Source organism: Acomys russatus, chromosome 8 (assembly GCF_903995435.1).
Source record: "Acomys russatus chromosome 8, mAcoRus1.1, whole genome shotgun sequence".
Taxonomy (NCBI): Eukaryota; Metazoa; Chordata; class Mammalia; order Rodentia; family Muridae; genus Acomys; species Acomys russatus.
Window position 1 is genome coordinate 17,657,142 of NC_067144.1, and position 24,753 is coordinate 17,681,894.

Here is a 24,753-nt window from a genome sequence, read left to right on the forward strand (position 1 = left end):
TTTTTTCTTTTTTTTTTTTTTTTTTCTGGTCCAAATGTCATTTTATTGTAAGATGGTATAACTAATTATAAGTTTAAACTATAGCATGGTAATTTTAAGTCAGGCAGCAAGTTGCTGCAAATTGTTTGGTCAAAGTGATCACCAGATAACTGCAGATACACAGGAAGGATCTGACATACCTACTGGCCAAGGGGCTAAGCGGCGGAGTGGTCCTTGGTAATTTCTTAGGGAAGGTGCACTGTAAATTCATCTGTACAGGAGGAGTTCTTCCCACTGACTAGACCCCATTTAAGTCCCCCCGGCTGTCTCGGTGGAGAGAGATACAGTCACAGAGCTGGCTGCGCTTGAGCCTTCTCAGCTTTAGCTCCTCAGTGCACTTGGCAACTGTCTTCTTTTCCTGCTGGGCAGAGATTATCTGCACCACATGCTTCTCCCCCAGTCTATCATGTGCTCTCTATCTCTCTTTTTTTCCCCCCGAGACAGGGTTTCTCTGTGTAGCCTTGGCTGTCCTGGATTCGCTCTGTAGTCCAGGCTGGCCTCGAACTCACGGAGATCTGCCTGCCTCTGCCTCCCAAGTGCTGGGATTAGAGGCGTGCGCCACCACTGCCCAGCTGTCGTGTGCTCTTGCTCCCTGCGATGCATCACATCCTGTACAGAATGTGGTGATCCAGGTACTCCTTACCTCCTTATACGCTCTGTGCAGCCATTCTTGGTAAGTGACCCCCAAGGCCAGGGCAATGAGAGTCCTCTGAATGTGGAAATAGTGGCGTGGCACTGCTGAAGCAGCCTGATGTCAGTTGCATCCTGGATTTGTTTGATGGTCAACTGCTTTACTTCTAGTTGAGCAATTTTTTGCTGGTTAAGCTTATCAATAATCTCTCCGATCGAGGCGCTGTGTTTCTTGACCCCATAGAGACCCGGCCCTACTGCTGCTGTGGTAGATAGAGATCGTGTCTGGGGTGATCTCATAGATTTCTTTGGATTAAAAAATGCAAGCGGGGCCCAGTTCCAAGCACGTAGGGTCCTGTTACACTACTTATAGAGTAAAAGAACTGGAAAAATTCCTCAAGTATAAGTCCAAGACCTACTTTCCCTCCATACTCAGGAAGAAGCGGTACAGGGGCAAGATGCGGTTGTCCTGTGTGAAAGACACTTGTTGCCTGTAACAACCCTGGTCCTAGGACAGCTGCATTCTTCAGGCATGGGGCTGCAGCGGCAGAACGTACCACCCGTGACAGCGTTGTCTATGAAGGTCCAGGCAGCAGTCTTAGTGTCCCTGTGACCCCGAGTTTGTTTGTTTGTTTGTTTGAGACAGGGTTTCTCTGTGTAGCTTTGGCTGTCCTTGACTCACTTTGGAGACCAGGCTAGCCTTGAACTCACAGCGATATGCCTGCCTCCTTGGAAACCTCGCATCATTGGATCAAAACAGATGCTGAGATTCATAGTCAAACACTGCGGGAAGCATAGGGAGTCTTGTGGGACAGTGGGATGGGGGTGGGGTAGGGAATGAAAAGACCTGGAAGGGGCAGGAACTCCACAAGAACAGCAGAGCCAACTAATCAGGGCTCAGAGGGGCTGATGGAGACTGAAGCACCAAGCAAGGACCGTGCATGAACTGGACCTGGGCCCCCTACACAGATGTAGCCAATGGACAGCTTGGGCTTCCTCTGGGTCCTCTAGTAAGAAGAACAGGGGCTGTCTCTCACACAGACTCTGTTGCCTGCTTTTTGATCACTTCCCTCATGGCAGGGCTACCTCACCAGGCCACTGGGGAAGAGGATGTACTCAGTCATGATGGGACTTCATGTGCTGGGGTGGGTTGGTGGGGGGGGGCTCCCCTTTTCTGAGGAGTAGAGGACAGGGAAGAGGAAGGGAGTGTGGGACCGGGAGAAGAGGAGGAAGTGGGCTATAATCAGAATGTAAAGTGAAAAAATGAATAAATTAATTAATTTTAAAAAGATATCCTTGGAATCCTAGCAGCATGGTGTGCCTGCCTGTCTTCCTTCCTTCCTTCCTTCCTTCCTTCCTTCCTTCCTTCATCTGCTGAGACAGGGTTCTCTGTGTAGTCTTGGCTGTCTTGGAACTTGATATATAGACCAGGCTGGACTTGACCTCACAGAGATCCTCTTGTCTTCTGCCTCCTGAGTGCTGAGAGTAACAATGTGTGCCACCACACCTGGCCAGTTTGGGGGATGTAATCTCTTACACACAGCCATAGTTGAGTAGGACAGAGGCACTTGAGTGTCTAGTCTGTCAGTTTTTCCGAAGGCAGCGGCTGTTTACTGGGTACGCGTTGGGGTCGCATACTGTAAATGTTGAGTGATTTGAGATATTTTTTCCTCCTTCTCTGAGGCTGGGCACATTTCAGAAGGAGACTGGGAAAAGCCCCAGGCTGCTGCCAGCCAGATATTTCTCTGTTTCTAATCCTCCCCAGAGATTGGGATGATGTGAAAAGACTTGAGTTTCCTAAACACATGACCATTTTCCCCAATGGGCGGGGGTGTGCATCTCAGTTGGTGACAAGCTGGGACCGGATAATTGGGACTTGCAACAATGGCTCTTTGATTAGAAACTTGAATGCTGTGCTTCCGAGAACCCTAACCTGCAGTTAGCAATCACAGGTTATTGTTGGGGGCCAACTTCATTTAATATCTCCTCTTCTGGTCTCTACACCTCTGGAGACGCAGTCCACCTTGAGCAGCCTTCCCTTTACGGATGACACAGGGCAGGGACTTCTCCAGAGCCACCCCTAAGATGAGCACCTGTTCATCAACATCTAGCCCCTCATCTTGGATCCCAGCCGGGGAATGTGATAAACACTGGATCTGACATGTCCCCATTTGCAAGCACACATCAACCCTTATGTCCCTCCTGAGTCATAGCGGGTTCCTGTCATCAGAAAATAAACTGAGCCTCAAAGAGTGAAAACTTCTTCATTGTGCCAGCCAGGGACTGGGAAAGAAGCGGCCTCTGCCAAGTCCTGCGGTCAGAATCAGCTAAAGGAGAGCTAGGTCACACTGAATGTAACACCCCCTTTTAGAAAGAGGCCTCACCCCCCCACCCCACCCCTGTGGGTAATGTGAGAGCCCACAAGAAAGGTGAGCAGGTCAGACAGAATATGTTCACCGAATGCCGCACTCTGTATCCCAGGAAAGAATTTCTGCTCACTACATGGTACGTGTTAAGACCTGAGACTGAGGGAGTATAGCTCTATGGAGCCCCCTCACCCCCCCCCAATTTTATGCTTCTCTGGTGGCTGAGTGCTCACAGTGCCAGGCTGGACATGACTAGCTCCCCCTCTCCATTAGAATAAAATAACAATGTTTTCAAGCAGCCTTCTTCGAGGAAGAAAGGGACATGGTGACATCACCTAGATAGACAGAGCAAGGTCTTTTTGGTAAAACTGGATTTATGCAAGGGTGGAGATCAGACTTAAGGCCTTGAGTGAAGCAGGTAGATTGAAGAAGGGGTTTCCATGGGAGGGAGGAGAGAGGGAGAACATGCTAGTCTGGCTACTAGCAGAGTGTGAGGGCCTGGAGTCCTGGCTCAGTGGTTAGGAGTGGTTACTCTTCTTCCAGGGAGCTGGGCAGGTTCCAGTTGGTCCAAGCACCCACGTGGGAGCTCACAACCAAATGTAAGTCCAGTTCTGAGGGATCAAGCACCCTCTTCTGGCCTCCTTAGGTACTACACCCATCTAGTTCACATACCTTCACAAAGGCACATACTCACACACATTTTTTTAAAAAGTGTTTAAAAATAGAGTTCAATGGTCAATCTTTTTTCTTTTTTTTGGTTTTTTGAGGCAGGGTTTCTTTATGTAGCATCCCTGGCTGTCCTGGACTCACTTTGTAGACCAAGCTAGCCTCAAACTCACAGTGATAGGCTTGCATCTGTGCTAGGATGGTCCTGGCTACAGTGGTCAATCTTTATTGTCAGTTAAAATGGATTTAGAATCACCTAAGAGACACACTTCTGGGCTGGGCATGGTGGCGCATGCCTTTAATCCCAGCACTCGGAGGCAGAGTCAGGCCAATCGCTGTGAGTTTAAGGCCAACCTGGTGTACAAAGTCTCTGAGGAGACTTCCAGAAAGGTTTAGCTCAGCCTGAGTGAGGGTGCACCCTTCCATGAGCTACAATTATCAACTGAATAAAAATGAGAAGAGAGAGTATTAGTGTTCACTCTCCCTCTCTCCCTGACGGAGGATGCCCCTGTCACCACGGTGGACCACACCCATGACTGTAAACAAGGCAGGCTGAGGCAAGGGGATCACCACAGGTCTAAAGTTAGCCTGAGCTCTGCAGTGACTTAAAAGGCTAGTTCTGAGATACAAAGTCAAACTGTCTTAACCAAAAGACAACAAAACAAAAACAATTCACGTGAGGTGGAGAGCATAATTCAATGGTAAAATGATGCTTATTCACATATGAGGTCCAGAGTTCCGGCACAGCACAGAGAAAAAGAAGACATGGGGGCAAGAGGAGGGAAGCAGGCCCAGCAATAGTAGTGGGAAGAGGAGAAGGATGGAGGATGAGACTCAGCTGGTAGAGGCTTGCTTAGCATGTACGAGGCCCGGGTTTGGTCCCTGGCAGCACAGAAAATAGGTGTGTTGGTGCATGCTATAATGCCTGCACACAGGGCCTAGAGGCACGAGGAGGACAAGTTCCAGGGTATCTGAACAAAAAGTTGAAATGAATGTTGCTAATGTTCTAGAACCTAAGTGTGGTGGTTTGAATAAAAATGACCCCCCATAGGCCCACAGGGAGAGGCATTATTAGGAGGTGTGGCCTATTAGGGGGTGTGGCCTTGTCCCAGGGAGTACATCAGTGGGAGTGGGATTTGAGGATTCAGAAGCTCAAACCAGGCTCTACTGGCTGACAGTCTCCTTGCTGCCCGCAGAGCCAGATATAGAACTCTCATCCACCTCACCATGTCTGCAGGCACAACATCATGTTTCCTGCCATGATGATTATGGACTAAACCTCTGAAACCGTAGGGCAGTCCCAGTTAAACATTGTCCTCTGGTGGCAGACGCTTTTAATCCCACCACTTGGGAGGCAGAGGCAGGCGGATCGCTGTGAGTTTGAGGCCAGCCTGGACTGAGTCCAGGACAGTCAAGGCTACACAGAGAAACCCTGTCTCGAAAAACAAAAACAAAAACAAACAAAAAAAGAGTTGCTGTGGTCATGGTATGGTGTCTCTTCATAGCAGTAAAACCCTACCTAAGACAGCAAGTAACCTGGCTGATCTGAGTGATGTCTGAGAGGAAAGGGGTTGAGTAGTGACTCTAAACCTTCAGGAAGGGACTCCTCCATGTTGGCTGCATACTAGAATGACTCAGGGAATTTTTAAAAGTATCCACACCTGAAGCCCAGTGACATGGCGCATTCCTGTAATTCCAGTACTCCCGAGGTAGAGGCAGGCTGATCTCTGTGAGTTCGAGGCCAGCCTTGTCTACAGAGTGAGTGCAGGACAGCCAAGGCTACACAGAGAAACCCTGACTCAAAAAAAAAAAAAAAAAAAAAAAAAAAAAAAAAGAAAGAAAAGAAAAGAAAAAAAGAAAAACCAAAAGTAAAAAAAAAGCATCCATGCCTGAGCCTAAGCCAGCTTGGCTCAGTTCATAGCCAGGTAGCTCTGAGTGTGAGTCACCTTTTCTGGGATCTGGAGATGTGAGATGGGTACCCCCGGCTTGTCTTGCTCTAAGCTGCTCTACATGGACCAGAGTCAGACCTCTTCTTCCAGAACAAAGGCAAGCTCACAGGGATGCCTGAAAGGCTCACCAGGCTAACCAGTACGTTGGTTGACAAGGTATAAACTTCAGAAGCAAACAGTTCAAGTCACTTTCCCTCTGGCTAGAAGCCTTTAAGGTGTTAAAAAAGTAAATCTGTATGCTCCAAAGAAGCTTTGAGGTTTAACATGTAAAGCGAGCAGGCCGTCACCCTACAAAAGGGAGCGTTTGAAACCCCCAGAGAGCTTGTCAGGACTTCAGAGGATGCTAATAATAGGTGAAAGCTCACTGGTGTCCAGAGGTGGTGAGGCAGCTGAGGGCTACCAGGACACAGTCTTCCAAAATCTCCAGCTCTCACTGTCTTCTGCATCGGAGTTGACAGTTATAGGACTGGAAGGCCAGCCGCCTGTCAGAAAAGACGATTGGCCAGAATGACTCCTCTGTAAAGCCAGATGAGACCTACAGGAACAGTCTCAGTAAAGAGACCCTTAATGTCCTCTTAGAATGGTCCACACTACTTGCTGTGTGACAATATTCTCGGGGAGTCATGAACAAATATTTACTCACTGGAGTAGACACCACCAGAGACGGACTTGGTGACCCATTGAGTTATACTGTTTAAAAGAATGTGGGTGACTCAAAGACAGCTGCGTCACTGGAACCCACCCAGCGTGGGTGATGGCTCACGAAAGCTGTAGCGCACTGCACAGCCTGCAGGCAGCTCAGCGGGTGGAAGAGTGTCCTTTCCAAGGTAGCTCGGTCAGTCTGAACCTCTTCTAGATGGCTTGCCTTCTCTGAGTAGCTCTCAGCTGTTTTTACAACTTGTATTTGCTTGAAGAAGGAGGGGCTCAGTGAATCTGGTCAGTTTCAGGGACTTCCTAAAGCTGATAGGTGTTCACTTCCTTAGTTTACTGAGCTTCCCTGTAGAATAGAGTGTTTCACCTCCCTGTAAGCATCTTGTACTATAGTTAGCTTCCCACCAAGACGGAAACTGCTGCATAACTCCACTTAAGTAGAGCTGGGTGGTGAATGTAAGAGAGGTCCTCTAAGGTGCCCTCAAAGTAGCACAATTCTGCCCTCATCCTGTACAGGAGCACTTGTGCCTGCCCAGGCCATAAACCCTCTCTCTTCTACTTGGATTTTTCCTCCTTGGCATAGGATGACTTCCGGAGTCCTCACTGCCTGGTTGTTCTCCCCAGTCTGTCAGTGTGCTTCTTAAAATCTGACACCAGAACCAAACACTGGGTATGAAATATCAGTTGCTTAGCTGTGTGGAGGAGGAGGTGGGGCTCAGACACAGAAGCCTCTGAGGTTTGGAAGCCAACCTCAGGCTGGGTCAGCCCTGGGACAGCGGCATGGGCTGAGACAGGATTTGAGGCTTCTCTTGGGGACCAGCACCAATTTGTAGCATCTGGGAATAGATATAAATGTTGCTTTGCAATTTGCTCCTTTAATTTTCTTTCTTTCTTTCTTTCTTTCTTTCTTTCTTTCTTTCTTTCTTTCTTTCTTTCTTTCCTCCAAGACAAGGTTCTCTGTGTAATAGCCCTGGCTGTCCTGGACTGACTTTGTATACCAAGTTGGCCTCGAACTCATAAACACCCCCCCCCCCCCGGCCGCCTCTGCCTCCCAAGGGCTGAGATTAAGTGCATGCCACCATGCCTGGCTTGCTCCTTTAACTTTCATGAGTAAACATCTTGAAAAATGTGTGGTCTGCTCAGGTATAGTCTGTGGAGGATGGATAAGAGGAAGGGCACGGAAGGGAGAGAGAGAACAAGGTGAGAAAGAACCCGTGGTTCTTGGGTGCGAACAGCCCCTTTGGCCTTGCTCTGGTGTTGGCTGAAAAGTCAGAGGCTTTCATGTCAAACTAGAAATGATATAGAGTCACTGAGTGGTCCCTAGCCAGAAGCTAGTAGAATATTCTAGAGGGCAGGCAGGGACTGAGAGCAGTAGTGGGTACTGGCTTCGGTTTCTGGAACACTGGGAAGCTCGGTGTTCTGGGAGAGCAGGCCAGAGGCCAAGGGGGTGTCCCCCAAAATTCATCCATGCCACTCCTCTCAGAGCAGGAATGTGGTTCTCTCAGTTCTCGTTTGTTCTAGTCTTGTGCCAGAGTCAGGACTTTAAAGAATACTCTAGAACAGTGGGTCGTGACCCTCACAGCAATTGCATATTGATATTTACAATACTATTTGCAACAGTAACAACACTGCAGTTATGAAGTAGTGACGAAAATAATTTTTTGGCTGGATGGTCACCACAACAGGGGCAACTGTAGTAAAGGGTCGCAGCATTAGGGAGGCTGAGAACCACTGCTCTAGAAGGCGCCTGCCTACTAAGCAGAGTGGCACACACCCTTAGTCCCAGCCCTTGGGAGGCAGAGGCAGGCGGATCGCTGTCAGTTCGAGGCCAGCCTGGTCTACAAAGTGAGTCCAGGACAGTCAAGGCTACACAGAGAGAGAGATTCTGTCTCAGAAAAACAAAAACAAAAACACTCTGGAAAGAGAGGAGAAGGTGATCTTCGAGGGCGGTGAGCCAGAGGCAGCTCTGACCTTTAGCAGGAGAGTGGCAGGCAGTCCCACAGGGAGGACAAAGAGGAAGGCTCTGCACCCTCCAGCGGCAGGCAGGAGGCGGGAGGTCGGAGGCGGGAGGCTGGCAGCGGGCAGCAATGCAAACGAAAGGTGATGTCATCCTTTGGCACACTTGTCATTTCTCAAGTTTGGGGGCTGAACCTGGAGACTCTCTCCGTCCGTGAAGATGTGCCAGTTTCACAGCAGACCAGGTTCCAGAAAGAAGCTTAGGGGAGGGCCAAGGTCTCCGGAGGGTCCCCCTACCCAACCCGGGGTGGGGATTGTCCCACCGGAGGGCGCTTCTGAGCTCATTAAACGGCAGCTACCAACGCCACCGGTTCGTTTATATTTAGTCCTTAAAACGCATCACCATCTACGATGACTATAATATGAGCTTTCCTGGTTTTGTGAGCGGCTCGTGGTGGATCAGGCAGTATTGTGATCCGACTTCCCTCCCCCACCAGGTTCACTGTCTTCCTGGGAATAATCTCCTAAAATTCAAAAGGACAAATGAGAAAGGCAGAGGTGGAGTGGGGCGGGGGCCGGGGGGGGGGGGTGGTGGTGGTGGTGGTGGATTTATTTTGTTTCCGAAACACCGAAGCGTGCCCAGGTTGTGAGACACTGTCTCAAAAATGAAACAAAACAGGGTCTGTGAGTGCTCAGCCAGCAAACACACGCCATCAAGCCCTCAAGCCCGAGGACCTGAGTTGGACGCTCCCAGAACCCACATGCTAGAAGGAAAGAGCCAATCCCTTGCAAGTCGTCCTCTCCCCTCCACACGCGTGACCGTCATGCCCACAAACACTCATGCAAAACACACAAGTAAATATAACAAAACATACATTTAAAATCATACAAGCGTAACAAAAAGAAAAAAAAAAATACAGAGTACTTCTTCCGTCAAGGCTTTGTCATCTTTTGGTGGAGGAAAATACCGCAGCAAGCTCAACCTATTGTTTAAACCTGCCCACCTCTTCATGTTGGGACTTGAACCTGCGCCCTTCACCATCGCTCTCCCACTGAACTATGCCCTAGCCTATGCCACAGCTTTAAACAGGAGGCTGGCACTCGGCCTACGTGGATCTTCACAGTCTCTCTAATAACTCCAACACATGGCCCAAGCGCTGCCTCGGAAGATCCACACCATTTCTGTAATGCCAGGCTCACATTTGAGAGAAGGAGGCAGGCTTGAGAGAAGGAATATGTGAGAGGAATGTCAGCCCAGAGGAACAGCAGTGTTTGAGGAGGACTTTAAACGTGCTGAGCACATGTGCCTGTCCAGAGTCACAGAGAGCAAAGCGTGCGTGTTCATTCATGCACGCATGCGCTTGTTTAACAAATGTTTACTGAGGGCGTCGCTGTGTCCATAGTGTCTGTTTAGCTTTTGCGTTAGAAGCGGCTCAGACTCGGGTCTCCGGCTCTGGAGAAGGAGGTACGGCGTATTAACATCCTGTGAGAGGCAGGGCAGTCCGGGTCAAGTTGGTGCATCCCTCCCTCTGAGGTTTCAGCAGCCTCCACGTGTGGAAATGCAGGCAGGTGCCCTCGCATGCGTGGCTGCGATGAGGCCACCCGAATCCAGGCTTGCTCAATATTCCTGCTCTTTATATTCTGATGTCTCCGTCTCTCTTTTTAAAAAAGATTTGTTTCAAGCTGTGTGCGGTGGTGGCGCACGCCTTTAATCCCAGCACTCTGGGAGGCAGAGGCAGGTGGGTCTCTGTGAGTTCGAGGCCAGCCTGATCTACAAAGTGAGTCCAGGACAGCCAAGGCTACACAGAGAAACCCTGTCTCAAAAAACTAAAAAACAAAACAAAAAACCAACCAACCAACAACAACAACAACAACAAAAAACAAAACAAAGAAAGGAAGGAAAAAGTGCTGACCTCCCCCAATGAATTCTTAGGCCCTTCTCATTCTGTGTTTTTTAGTTTGTTTGTTTTGTTTTTTGTTTCTCTCTTCACTGCCTGACCTCTGTAAACTTCCCTACTCTACCCTCCTCGCTTATTACATAAATAACCTCCCTCTCCTGGTACTCTTCACACCGCCAGCTTTTCTGGCTGGCTGATCTCAGTTCTCTCCAGCCTCTCCCTGCAGGCTCCTCGCGGTGGGACCAAACCTGCAAAGGCGACTCGCGGCTTCTAAGAGGAGAGCCTTTTCCCGTGGACGTCATTCATTCTTCTCTTCCTTTAGAAATAGATTCCTCGGCTTCAGTTGTGTAACAGACTATTTCCCAGGCTCCCTTGCGGTGCAGGTCTCTGCCATCTTTGTACTTCTGGGTCATCTCTATAAAAGGAAAGTGGCTACTGGCCAGGCTCGCTTTCTTTCATCTTCACAGGGACGGGAATGTGGAAGAACACCCGAATTGGTCATTTGAGATCTGATGTGAGAACATCGGGCAGCAGACCGCAGGCTAAGACAGAAGGATTGTAGGGGCCCGGATGTAGCACAATTGGTAGAGGAGCTCTTGCCTGGCGTTCCTGAGGCCCTGGGCCTGATCTCCAGTACCTGTTAAATCAGATGTGGTAGTTAGACCCGTAATTCCAGCATTTGCGAGGTGGCGCTAGAAGAATCAGGAGCTCGAGGCATTCTTGGCTACATAGTTGGAAACCAGCCTGAGATGCTCGAGACCCTACAGAAACAAACAAACAATTGGAGTGTGGAGGCCGGGCGTGGTGGCACATGCCTTTAATCCCAGCACTTGGGAGGCAGAGGCAGGCAGATCGCTGTGAGTTCGAGGCCAGCCTGGTCTACAAAGAGAGTCCAGGACAGCCAAGGATACATAGAGAAACCCTGTCTCAAAAAAAAAAAAAAAAAAAAAAAAAGGAGTGTGGGACAGGCACGGTGGCAGATGCCTTCAATCCCAGCACTCAGGAGTCAGAGGCAGGCAGATCTCTGTGAGTTCGAGGTCATCCTGGTTCACAAAGCTAAACCAACCAGGGATATATACAGCGAAACCCTGACTTAGCAAAACAAAACAAAACGAAACTAAACAAGTCCCTTTTAAAATGTAAAATGTCCCCCATAGGCTCATGGGTTTGAGCACGTGGGACCCAGGTAATGCTGGTGATTGGGAGGTGTGGGGGCTGGCTGGTGAAGGCAGGGCGCTGAAGGTGGGCCTTTGAGAGAGAGTATAGCTTCTCTGTGCTGCTGGGCTAGCACGCACCTATGTGCGTCACCTCTGTAAGTCCCACCACGAGCTAATCCACCGTAGCCACCACGCCTTTTCCACCCCGGTAGACTGAGACCTGCCTAGCTGAGAGCCAAAGCGAAGCTCACCCACCTTGCATTGTTTCTATCAGATGCCTTGTCACAGGGACGAGAAAGGTATCAAATGCAGCCCCTAACAACATGGCCCGGTAGCTCCAAACTGGCTGTGCTACACTGTAGTGTGCTGAGGGGCGGGGTGGGGGAGGGGCTTGGACGGACACGTGCTTCCCACTGTCATTCATATTTGGTTTTTATTACCATAAATACATAGGTGCTCTTCAGCAGTCCCAGGCCTAGTCCTGCACCTTTCTCTCCCCAGTTTCCTTGGAGCACTGTAGCCGACCTCCCCCTTCCGGATGTAGGGTGCTGATACCGGAGCTGCTCATCTCCCACTTGCCCGGTTGCTGTTCTTTGTTGACGTCAGTGGCTTCCCTGCTCCCCTGACCCCATTCCTCCGTCCCCAGCCATTCCCTGTTGACTCCTCCTCTACATCCGTGCCCTCCTGTGGGCGGCTGATTCCCACTCACGCCCGAATTATTCTCTAGACTTCACTGGACAGTCGCACACACACATCACAGTCTGTGGCCTGAAGCTTAGGGTTTATTTGGGCTTGGAGAGAGAGCTCCGCAGTTAAGAGCACTGACTGCTTAGCAAGAGGACCGGAGTTCAATCCCCAGCCTCCACGTTCCGAGGCTCACAACCCTGTAACTCTAGCTCCAGGGGAAGCTGACATTCTGTGGTGGCCTCTGAGGTCATACGCATGCGTCAGACATGCAGATCCAAACATTTCCTTGTTAGAAAGACTCTTAACTGAATCCCATCTCTGTCCCTTATTTGCTGTGGGGCCTTGGGGATGTTTAACCTTTCTGCCTTTATTTCCTCGTTTACAAAAAGAGGTATAAAAGTAATTATCTCATGGGGAATTTGGGAAGTAGGAAGAAGATGGGGTTAGATGGGGGGGGCATTGAGATGAATTGAGAGGGGGCGTAAAAATGACCAAAATACATTGTGTAACATTCTCTATAATTAAAAATATTAAACGCTTAGAAAGAGAACTTATTGGGGCTGGAGAGATGGCTCAGAGGTTAAGAGACTGGCTGCTCTTCCAGAGGTCCTGAGTTCAATTCCCAGAAACCACATAGTGGCTCACAACTATCTATAATGAGATCTGGTGTACAGGCAAAACACTGTGTACTTAATAAATAAATAAATCTGAGAGAGAGAGAGAGAGAGAGAGAGAGAGAGAGAGAGAGAGAGAGATCTCAAAGCATTGTTATAAAGATAAATGAATGAATGGACTCGCACCTGACAGAATGGAGGTTGTCCTGGAAATGCCCCTGTGAAGTATTTTTTTTTCCCAACATAATTTTTACTAATATTATTATTATTTGGGAATAAATTGGTAATTATTATTTGGGAATATTATTGGGAATAATGCGTTCCGATCACACTCACTTTCCAGTCCTTCTGGGTCCATCCCCCGACCCCTGTGCCCTCCACAAATAAATTGTTTCTTCTTACTGTTTTTGTCCTTTGCACCTGAGGACACTGGTCCCAGGTTTAGGCCATGGCTGGCCCAGACATTACCTCAGAGTCGCAGACATCTCAGTGCCCCCTTGGTGGCTAGAAAGATGCTTGGCTTCTCTTCCCTGCTTCCTCTTTGGGCAGTTGTGGGGCATCTGTGTTTTTTCTTTCGCTTTGGACACCCATCTCTATTGCTACCCTTTGCTCAAGGCCCGGTTCAGCCTTTTGAACTCTGTCTGTCACTGTGCTGGTGCCTTCCTTGGCTACCCTCTGTGGCTGCCCTGATGGCTGCTGGGTTTGGTGGGCTCAGGCTTTGTACCATGGGGCTGGTCCAGTGGATGCTTTCCACATGCTGCCAAGTGTTCTTTCTGGGAAATGTCTCTTCTGGATGATCACAGTATGAAAGCTCTATGAATTAGGAAGGTGACCTCTGACCCCAGAATCAGACTGCTCTGAACTCAAATCCAAGTTACCCAACTAGGCAAATTCCCAAACTGTTCACCTGTTCACAGTCTCTCTCTCTCTCTCTCTCTCTCTCTCTCTCTCTCTCTCTCTCTCTCTCTCTCTGCCTCTCTCTCTCAAAAGATTTCTTTTATTTATTTCTTATTATGTAAACAGTGCTCTGCCTGCATGTACTCCTGCAGGCCAGAAGAGGGCACCATATCTCATTACAGAGCTACCATGTGGTTGTTAGGAACTGAACTCAGGACCTCTGGAAGAGCCGTCAGTGATCTTAACCACAGAGCCATCTCTCCAGCCCTGTTCAGAGTCTCTTAACAAACAGTTTACAAGTATGTTAGATAGGTGTGTGTGTGTCTGTGTGTGTGCGTGCACATGTGTGAACATAATGGGTATTGAGCCTGAGCATCTCCCACATGCAAGGCAAGTGCTCTACAATTGGGCTGCAGAACCCCAACCCCAGATTAGATATTTTAGATTATAGATACAGGGAACCAGGCTCCTAGGAGGTGCTCATTAAAAAAATATTTAAATATAAATTTTAAATAATTTTTTGCTTTTTCGGTTTTTTGAGACAGGGTTTCTCTGTGTAGCCTTGGCTGTCCTGGACTCACTTTGTAGAGCAGGCTGGGCTTGAACTCACAGCAATCCACCAGCCTCTGCCTCCTGAGTGCCCTTAAATAAATATTTTTAAAATTGCTTATTCTATTTACTTTTACTATATCTTTCTTTTTATGAACTGGGGGTCGGGGGTAGGGTAAGGGGTAGGGGCTGAGGGCTCATCGTAGTGGTGCCTGTACATGTGAGAGAAAGCTATAATAGCAGGGTCACTAGCCACCGGTACAGTAACTTAGAAGCATTAGACTTCAGCAATGAATTTGTGTTGAGTAGCTTCCAGAAATAATTCACGTAGACTTGTAACAAAGATGAGCTCTTGCTCCCTTTGCCGGCCATGCCACGTGGTCAGTCTCGCATCCGACTCTCCATGGAGCCTGGCTCTTCTGCTTTTCCATAGTGTGTTCCTGAAAGGTCGGTCAGTCACTGGCCCTTTATACTTCAAAGGCCTCATGGCAGGTGCAGCAGTTGTAGCTAGCTGTGCCCTGTGCCTCTGAAAGCAAGCAAGCCTAGGTAGGCTCCTGCCTGTCCCCCATAGTAAGAGTTGAGTTTTCTGAATAAAGAGAACTCAACCCCAAGTCCACGTATTGCATGAGATATTACACTAAAAACTCACTGAGCTGTCACTGGGGAGTCTAGCTCAGTGGTGAAGTATATGATTAGCATAAAATTCACACACAATCGGCAGCAATAAACTGCAAGTGTAATGGGCATTCTGTATTTGGGGGGGAGGGGCATGCAGCCATAATCAGGATGGTATGAAAAGAAGCAGTCGTGGTGGCAGGCTCAACCCTAGAAGACAGGCATGCAGGGACAGCACGGGCAGAGCCAGCGCCACTTGTGAAACAAACCAGATTTTTGCAGAGGCCAGTTTTAGTAAGTACAGCAGCTGGAGCCCCAGGCTGGGAGCCATCAAGGGCTGGAGATTGTCTCTCTCTTTTCCTGCTTCCGAGATGACGCCTGGCAGAGGCCTCTATATCCCACCGTCCTCGGAGAATGGAACTCTGCACGCAGCCCACATGCAAACGTTTGCTCTTTGAAGTCCCTTCTGAGAAATGGAGCACCGAGCGGGGACGAAGGCACAGAAGTGTACGCAGCAGCAGCGAAGTGCCTAAGTATAACCTAATCTGGGCCAAATGGAGCCCACAGGATCCTAAAAAGGAGACACGTGGGCATCTCCAGCCTCTAATTACATGGCGAGGATGACGCAGATTGGCTGCAGCCTGGGTTGAGAACATACAAAGGCTCTTCCCTTATGGGAGGCAGGGAGGGTGTACCTCTGGAAATGAGAGAACACGGTTCAGAGGAGGCATATGTGTCATTCCTGTCAGTATGAACATGCATACCTCTACTTAGTTATTGGAGGGTTTTGTTTTGTTTTTGTTTTTTGTTTCGGGAGTTCAGGGTGGGGGGGGGAGCTGCAGGAAACAGTCTCAAGGATGGGGGTGGTGGTGGTGGGACAATGGCTCCGTCAGAAGCTTGCTGCATAAACACGAGGTCCCAAGGATCCGACGACCAGAGTTTGGATCCTCAACACCCTTATGAAATCCAGACATAGCAGCCTGTACTCCTGGCCCTGGGAAAGTGGGGAGCTAATGAGCTCAGCAGGTAAAAGCACCTGCCTGCAAATCTGACAAGCTGAGTTCAATCCCTGGAATCCATTTAGCGAAAGGCGAAAATCAGCTTCCTCAAGTTGTCTCTGGGCCCTGCACACTACAACCTAAGATACCATAGCTGTAAACTTGGCAGTGGTGGCGCACATCTTCAATCCCAGCACTCGGGAGGCAGAGGCACGTGTGTGAGTTCGAGCCTGGTGTATTAGAGCAAGTTCTAGGACAGCCAGGGTGGTTGTACAGAGAAACCCTGGGGTGGGGGTGGGGGTGGTGGAGATGGGGGGCAGATTTTGGCCAGGAGTGGTGGCCCACACCTGTAATCCCAGCACTAGGGAGGCAGAGGCAGGTGGATCTATGTGAGTTCCAGGCCAGCCTGCTCTGCAACGTAAGTTCAGGACAGCCAAGGCTACACAGAGAAACCCTGTCTTGAAAAACCAAAAGAAAGAAAGAAAAAAAAAAAAAAAAAAAAGGAAATTCTCTTTGCAACAGATGGAGACCATTACAGAAAACCACAACCAATCAAAATGCAGAGTTTTGGAGCCCAGTCCCAACGGATATGCCTACAAAACATCTAAGGCTCAGGGACATTGTGGGTGACGAAGGAAGAAAGATTGTAAGAGCCGGAGAGCTAGGGAGTTCGCTGTGTGACTGTGTCTGCTAAAAAGATTGGAAACTGCAACCATAAGAGCTCACTAACATGACTTTCCAAACATGAGCTAACCAAGGATGCCACCAGTAGACGTGCTAAAGTAAAGGCGTGGTGGTGGTGGGGAGCGCCCCCCCCCCCCCCCGAGGTCTTCACCCTACACAAAGAAACACCGGCAACTAAGGAATGCTGAGAGCAGGAGAGTCTTTCCTAGAAAGAAGCATACCGATTAGTTATCCACTCCCAAATGGCTGGCCCCGAAAACATGTGTGCCGGCTACTTTCATGTCAACTTGACACAAGTTAGAGTCATCAGAGAGGAGGGAACCTCCATTGTGAGAATAGCTCCATGTGGTTGGGCTGCAGACATGCCGGTAGGGCATTTCCTTAGTGATTGATCGGGGAGGGCCCAGTTCATTGTGGGTGGGGCCATCCCTGGCCTGGTGGTCCTTAGTTCTTTAAGAAAGGTGGTTGAGCAAGCCAGTAAGCAGCACCTCTCCATGGCCTCTGCATCAGCTCCTGCCTCCAGGTTACAGCCCTGTTTGAGTTCCTGTCCTGACTGCCTTCAATGATGGACTAAGCTCTGGAAGTGTAAGCCAAATAAACCCTTTCCTCCCCAACTTGTGTTTGGGTCACGACGTTTCATCACAGCAATCGGATCCCTAACTAAGACAGCAGACATACAGAAATATTATGCAGACTGAGCAGGTTGTATTTTAAAATATATGTGTATATACATTATGTATTAAATTATAATAATAAAAAGGTTATGAATTTGAAAGAGAACAAGGAGAGATATATGACAGAGTTTTAGATTTTCGAGACAAGGTTTCTCTGTGTAGCCGTGGCTGTCCTGGACTCGCTTTGTAGACCAGGCTGGCCTCGAACTCACAGTGATTTGTCTGCCTCTGCCTCCCAAGTGCCACCCCCCCTCCAACCCCCCCAAAGCACCCCTCCCTGCAAAAAGAAACAATTTTTAAATATAAGGACCAAATTCTGAAGAGCCTCTGACAGAGTAAAGCATGGGAAATGTCAGTTGTCTTTCTATCAAAGGGTTAAAGTAAGGCAAAACTCGATTAAAAAAAAAAAAAAAAAAAAAAAAAAAAAAAAAAAAAAACGTAAAGAAGCCACTTGGCAGAAACTCAAATTTGTCCAGGGTCAGCATTTCTTGAAATCAAAAATATGTGCTCAAGTTTCATTTCTCCCTGGAAACTGCACCAATCTGTGTTAGCCAATCCTGAATGAATGTGAGGCTGAACTGTGACCATGCAAGAGTGAGGCACAGGATCCCTCTGTACTGGAGTGAAAACCCAGTGGCAGCCCCAAGGATGTGTGCCCTGGCTGGTTTTATATTAACTTGATACAAGCTATAGTCTCTGAGAGGAGGGAGCCTCGATTAAGAAGGTATCCCCATAAAGTTGGGCTGTAGGCAAGCCTGTGGAGCATTTTCTTAATTAGTGATTGATGAACGAGGCCACCCCTGGGCTGGTGGTCCTGAATTCTGTAACCCCAGCACTCGGGGAGGCAGAGGCAGGCGGGTCTACAAAGTGGGTCCAGGACACCCAGGGCTACACAGAGAAACCCTGTCTTGAAAAAACAAAAACAAAAATCCCAAAGGAGCTGCAAGATGGCTCCGTGGGGAAAGGCACTTGGTGCCAAGGCTGGTAACATGCGTTTGGTCCCCCCATTCCACCCCCGACCCACATGCAAGAAGGAGAACAGACTGCTCTAAGTTGCCCTCTGATTCCCACACAGCAATCTAGCATGCCCACCCCCACCCCTCGCCCCCTGCACACAAACAAAGAAATAAAAGGGTAATTTTTCAAAAGCTTTAAAGTTAGGCCTTGGAGAGATGGCTCAGAGGTTAAGAAGTCCTGGGTTCTGTTCCCAACACCCATAAGGTGGCTCACAACCATTGCTAACTCTGGCTCAGGGGAATCCGACACCCTCCTCTGGTCTCCCTAGACACGAGACACACACGTGGTGCACACGCACACATGCAGGGAACACATTCATAACTCATAAAATGTACATCTAAAAGAAAGGGGGGAAACCCTGCAAAACATTATTCTTTGTACGGCGCCGCTTTCATCTGTGTTGATATGGCTAATGCTTGTCATTTACCGTGTGTCGGCTGTATGCATTTGAAACATACGCTAGTTGATTTTATGCAAATAAATGTATGGTTGTTAGAGTGAGCATTAGATTAATAACAAAACAAAATGCCATTACTTTCAGAGGCTAAAGAACTTATCCAGATCAAGGAGGTGGGAAGTGGTACAGCTGGGATTTGAACCCAGGTCAATTTGAGCGCAGACAGTTCACATGTATGTAGTGAGTCTCTCACCTGAGCACCAATGACATCTTGGACTGGGGAGTTTTGGGTGGGGACTGTCTTGTACTGTTTGATCAGTAGTATCCCTCTCCTCCACCCACCAGAGGCCCACAGCACTCTCTCAGTGCCCCTAAGTACCTCAGACATTGTTAGATGTAGCCTGAGGACAAAGGCCTGGTAAAATACTGAAAAATATGTAAAGGTGTAAAGACTTGAATAGAACAGTCAGGAAAATACCAAGATCAGTGCAAAAATACAGCCGCCTGGGTAGCTGGGACACTACAAATGGAGCCTCCTGGAATTGGGTGAATCCCTCAGGTTTAGTCACTCCACACAAGGGCCAGGACAGACAGAGGTGAAACATAAAACCATAATGCCCCACGTCAAAGGGTCTTCCTGGAATATTGTTGTCAGAGGGGCCTCACTGCCTAGGACAGTGCTAGGCCACCTTTGGAAATAACTTCAGTTTCTTGCTCTCCACTGGAAGCCAGTCTTCCTCTTTGATTTTTTTTTTTAATTTAATTTTTAATTTTTTTTGGTTTTTCGAGACAGGGTTTCTCTGTGTAGCCCTGGCTGTCCTGAACTTGCTTTGTAGACCAGGCTGGCCTCGAACTCACAGCGATCTGCCTGCCTCTGCCTCCCGAGTGCTGGGATTAAACCACACCCAGCTCAGTCTTCCTCTTTGAAACCATTAGAAGTCACACAAGGACAGAGCACAAGGTAGGCGATCAAACTAGATATGAAAAGAAGATACGATGAGCATGAAATGAAAATATTGTCCTTTCTGTGAAGTTCCATCCGATGATTAATGTAGACTTGGCAGTTTCTTTAAAGAGACCAGGTCATCATAGCACCAGCTGCCAGCCACTGAGAGCTTACTGTGCGCCTAGAGTCAGCAATGTCACCTCATCAAATGATGACAAGAGCTATGAAGCCGATTGCCATTATAAAAATTAACCCAAAGTCATCAGCAGTAAATTATAAAACTCTGAGAAGTAAACAGATATATGTCTTCATGACCTTGGACAACACAATGGTGTCTTAGGTATAAAATTAAAACATAATCAATTCAAAGTTTATAAAGTGGATGTTATGAAAGTTAAAATTTTTGTGCTTCTAAAGACACTATCAAGAAGTAGGAACAGGGCTGGAGAGATGGCTCAGTGGTTAAGAGCACTGCCTGCTCTTCCAGAGGTCCAGAGTTCAATCCCCAGCAACCACATGGTGGTTCACAACCATCTATAATGTGATCTGATGCCCTCTTCTGCAGATGAAGCACTCATATGCAAGAAATAAAATAAATAAATCTTAAAAAAAAAAAAAAAAAAAGAAGAAGTAGGAACAAAACCCACAGAATAGGAAAAGGGACAAGTCATGTATCGGATAAAGGATTAATATTCAGAATATATTAAGAATTGTTGTTACTCAACAAAAACAGGACAAATGACCCAATTGAACAATAGTGAAAATCTGAATGGTGGTGGTGCACACCTTTGATCCTAGTACTCAGGAGACAGAAGCAGGAGGATCTCTGTGAGTTCAAGGCCACCCTGGTCTACAGAGTGAGTTCCAGGACAGCCAGGGCTACACAGAGAAATGCTTTCTTGACAAAAACCAAAAAAAAAAAAAAGTAACATATTTGGGTAAGTTTTTCTTAAGATATACAACAGGGGTGGCAGGGGGCTGGAGAGATGACTCAGCGGTTAAGAGCACTGACTGTTCATCCAGAGGTCCTGAGTTCAATTCCCAGCAACCACATGGTGGCTCACAACCATCTATGATGTGATCTGATGCCCTCTTCTGGCCTGCAGGTGTACGTGCAAACAGAGCATTGTATGCATAATAAATAAATAAATCTTAAAAAAAAAAAAAAAAAAGATATACAACAGGGACATGGCAGCGTGTGCCTTTAATCCTAACATTTGGGAGGCAGACACAGGAGAATATGTTTTGAGTTTGAGGCCAATCTAGCCTCCTTAGTGAGTAAGGACGGGTAGGACTACACGGTGAGACCTTGTCTCAGACAAACGAAACAGCTTACTATTTGCACATAACCTGTGTACAACCTCTAGGGCGTTTATACTGCTATACGTGTGTGTACATGCTCAGTACAGACACAAGGGTTTGATTTGGTGTTTTTTTAAGTTGGTGTGTAAAGTAATGGGTTTCATTATGACATTTTCTTCCTTTCTTTTTTGTTTTGTTTTGTTTTGTTGTTTTTGAGACAGGGTTTCTCTTGTAGTGCTGGCTGTCCTCAAACTCGCTTTGTAGACCAGGCTGGCCTCGAACTCACAGAGATCCACCTGCCTCTGCCACCCGAGTTCTGCAATTAAAGGCGCGCTCCACCGCTGCCCAGCAGTTTTTTTGTTTTTTGTTTTTGAGACACAGTCTCCTGTAGCCATGCTGACTTTGAACTCACTACATAGCTGAGTATGACCTTGAACTTCTAATCCTCTTGCCTTTACCTCAGAAATGCTAGGATCACAGACATATGCCACACCCAGTTTTTATGTGGTGCTGAGGATTGAACCCAGGCCTTTGTACAAACTAGGTAAGCACTCTACCAACTAAGCCACTTTCCCAGACTTTAAGACACAATTTTAACAACTGTTTTGACCCGTGGTATTCTACCTTTGAATACCAAGGGCCGACTGATCCACAGGGCCAAGTATGTGATGCACCAAGTGATGCAACCAACTGATATTTAAAAATAATTTATGGGGCTGGAGAGATGGCTCAGAAGTTAAGAGTGCTACCTGCTCTTCCAAAGGTCCCAAGTTCAATTCCCAGCAACCACAGGGTGGCTTACAACCATCTATAATGAGATCTGGTGCCCTCTTCTGGTGTGCAGATATACATGCAGGCCGAACACTATATATGTAATCAATCAATAAATCTTTTTTAAAAAAATGTATTTATTTTTATTTTATGTGCATTAGTGTTCTGTCTGCATGTATGTCTGAATGAGTGTGCCAGATAGTTTGGAACTGGAGTTACAGGCAGGTGTGAGCTGCCATGTGGGTGCTGGGAATTAAACCCGGGTCCTCTGGAAAAGCAGCTCTTAACCACTGAGCCATTTCTCCAGCCTCCCCAACTGATTTTTTTTTTTTTACATTGGCAATGAGATGGGACTGTGAGTGGACTGAGTCTATCTGCTCTACCTACTCATGTTATTTCTTCCCCTGTCTCCTTTTCCTCTTTCTGTTGCATCTCTGATACAGTGTCTCATGTAACCCAAGTCAGCCTCAATCTCAGATGAGTTTGTCAAATCAAGATGTCCTTGACTCCAGGTATGCAGCCCTGCCCTCCTCTGCTCATGTTACATGACAGTAGATATGTAAAGACAGACACAGTTCAACTGAGAGAGTGCTTGTCTACCACACACAAACCCTTAGGTTCAGTCCCCAGCGCCATATAAACTAGGCATGGTGGTGCAGTCATCCCAGCACTAGGGAGGTGGAGGTAGGAGAATCAAGTGTTCTAGCAAGTTTGAGACTGGCCTAGAATTTATAAGACCTATCTAAAAAATATGTGAAAGATATATTTTAATTTATACATTTCGTTGACCTAGATTTTTGGCAAAAACATTCCTTTTTATATACTTTTAATGAAGTTACATAATTTTATTTAAAGATGTGTGTGTGTGTGTGTGTGTGTGTGTGTGTGTGTGTGTGTGTGTGTGTGTGTGTGTGTGATGCGAGACATGTGTGGAGCTTAGAGAACAGCTTTCAGGAGTTAGTTTTTTCATTTCGTCATGGCTTCCAGAGTTGGAACACAGGTTGACAGCATAGCAAGTGCTTTTTATCTGCTGATCCATCTCAATGGCCCTATTCTTCCTATATTCTGATGCATATATCTTTTTTTTGTTTGTTTGTTTGTTTCTCTTATAGTTGTGGCTGTCCTGGACTCTTTTTGTAGACCTGGCTGGCCTTGAACTCACAGAGATCCCCCTGCCGCTGCCTCCCAAGTGCTGGGATTAAAGGCGTGTGTTATCACACCCGGCAAAGATTTATTTATTTATTATTTATACAGTATTCTGCCCTCATGTATACCTGCATGCCAGAAGAGGGCACCAAATCTCATTATAGATGATTGTGAGCCACCATGTAGTTACTGGGAACTGAACTCAAGACCTTTGGAAGAACAGAGAGTGCTCTTAACCTCTGAGCCATTTCTCTAGCCCCATATATCAATTTTTTAAATAGTGCCACTTGTTTGCCTATAAGCACTTCAGATTCATTATCTAATATGGACCTTCTCATCTTCTGGAGATTTCTCTACCAGTTACCAAGCTAGAACTCATCCTGTTTTCCCCGCCCAGGTAGTCCTACTTTACTTTTGTAGCTGTGATAAGACACTGATCAAAACCAACCTGGGAGCCAGGAGTGGTGGCCCACACCTGTACTCCCAGCACTGGGGAGGCAGAGGCAGGTGAATCTCTGTGAGTTCGAGGCCAGCCTGGTCTCCAAAGCTAGTCCAGGATCGCCAAGGCTACACAGAGAAACCCTGTCCTCGAAAACAAACAAACCACACCAAACCAAAACCAACTTGGGCAGGAACTGGTTTATCTCAGTTCACAGGTTATATAGGCTACTGCTAAGGAAAGCCAGGGCAGACACTCAGGGCCCTAGCTTGCTTGTTTTCCTTTCTCATATAGTCCAGGCTCATCTGTCTAGGAATGACATTGCCCACAGTTAACTCACTGCTCCAGTTTCAATTAGCAATTAAGAAAATGCCCCACAGCATGGCCACCAGCATCTGATCTGATCTGATCTGAGCTGAGCTGTTTTGTTTTTGTTTTTTCATCTGAGGGTCCCTCCTCCCATTTGACTTTTGTTTAGTGTCAAGCTGACAATTGAAGCTAACTATGACATTCTTGTCAACTTTGACACATGTCCTATATCAGTTTCCTGTTGCTGTGACAAACATCATAACCAAAAGCACATTGGGGAAGAAAGGATGTATTTGGCTCCTACGTCACAGTGCGTGTTCTGGGGACACTGAGGCAGGAACTCAAGGCAGGAGCTGGAAAGTAAGAGCTGAAGCAGAGACCATGGGGAAGCAATGCTTGTTCTTCATGGCTTTCTCAGCTTGATTTATATTTAACTCAGGGCTATCTGCCCATGCGTGGGCCATCCCACACCAACCATTAATCAAGAAAAGGCCCTGCAGGCGTGGGGCCCAAGGGCCACTCAAATGGAGCCAATTTCTCAATTTAGATTCCCTCTTCCAAGATGACCCCAGTTGGTGTCAGGTTGACAAAAACTAACCAGCACAACACCACAAACATGTCACTTTAAAACCATAACCTCTCCTTTCTTGTTTGTCCCCAAGATCTCACATTGTATCATAATATAAAATACGATACAACTTTAAAAATCTTATAGTTCGGGGGAATGGGAAGACACAAGTGAGGGGATAACAATTGGGATGTAAATGCCAGGCGGTGATGGTGCACGCCTGTAATCCCAGCACTCGGGAGGCAGAGGCAGGTGGATTACTGTGAGCTCGAGGCCTGCGTGGTCTACAAAGTGAGTCCAGGACAGCCAAGGTTACACAGAGAAACCCTGTCTCAAAAAAACAAAACAAAACAAAAATTGGGATGTAATCTGAATAGATTACTTAAAAAAAAAAAAGTAAAGGTTACCTAACTCCTTGCCCCCCAAAAAAACCAAACTTACAGTTCTTAGCTACTCAGAGACACCCTGTCTCCAAAACCAAGAAAAACAAACAAACAAATCTTATAGTTCTTTAAGAACTCTAATGCTGCTCTGGAGAGATGGCTCAGTGGTTGCTGCTCTTCCAGAGGACCTTGGTTCACTTCCCAACACCTACATGTAGCTCACAACTGTCTGTAACTCCAGTTCCAGGGGATTGGATGCCCTCACACAAACATATATGCAGGCAAAATACCAATGCAAATGAAAAATAAATATAAGTAAATCATAAAAAAAAACCCCACCCAATGCTTGCCATGTGGTGGTGGGATGTGTCTTTAATCCCAGCACTTGGGAGGCAGAGGCAGGTGGGTCTCTGTGAGTTCGAGGCCAGCCTGGTCTACAGATAGA

General features: G+C 47.4%; 1 pseudogene; it reads right to left on the minus strand.

Moving 5' to 3' along the window:
* Window positions 1–326: 326 nt before the first annotated feature.
* Window positions 327–24,753, minus strand: part of LOC127193263 (ATP synthase F(0) complex subunit B1, mitochondrial-like) — a 29,741-nt pseudogene continuing 5,314 nt past the window's right edge.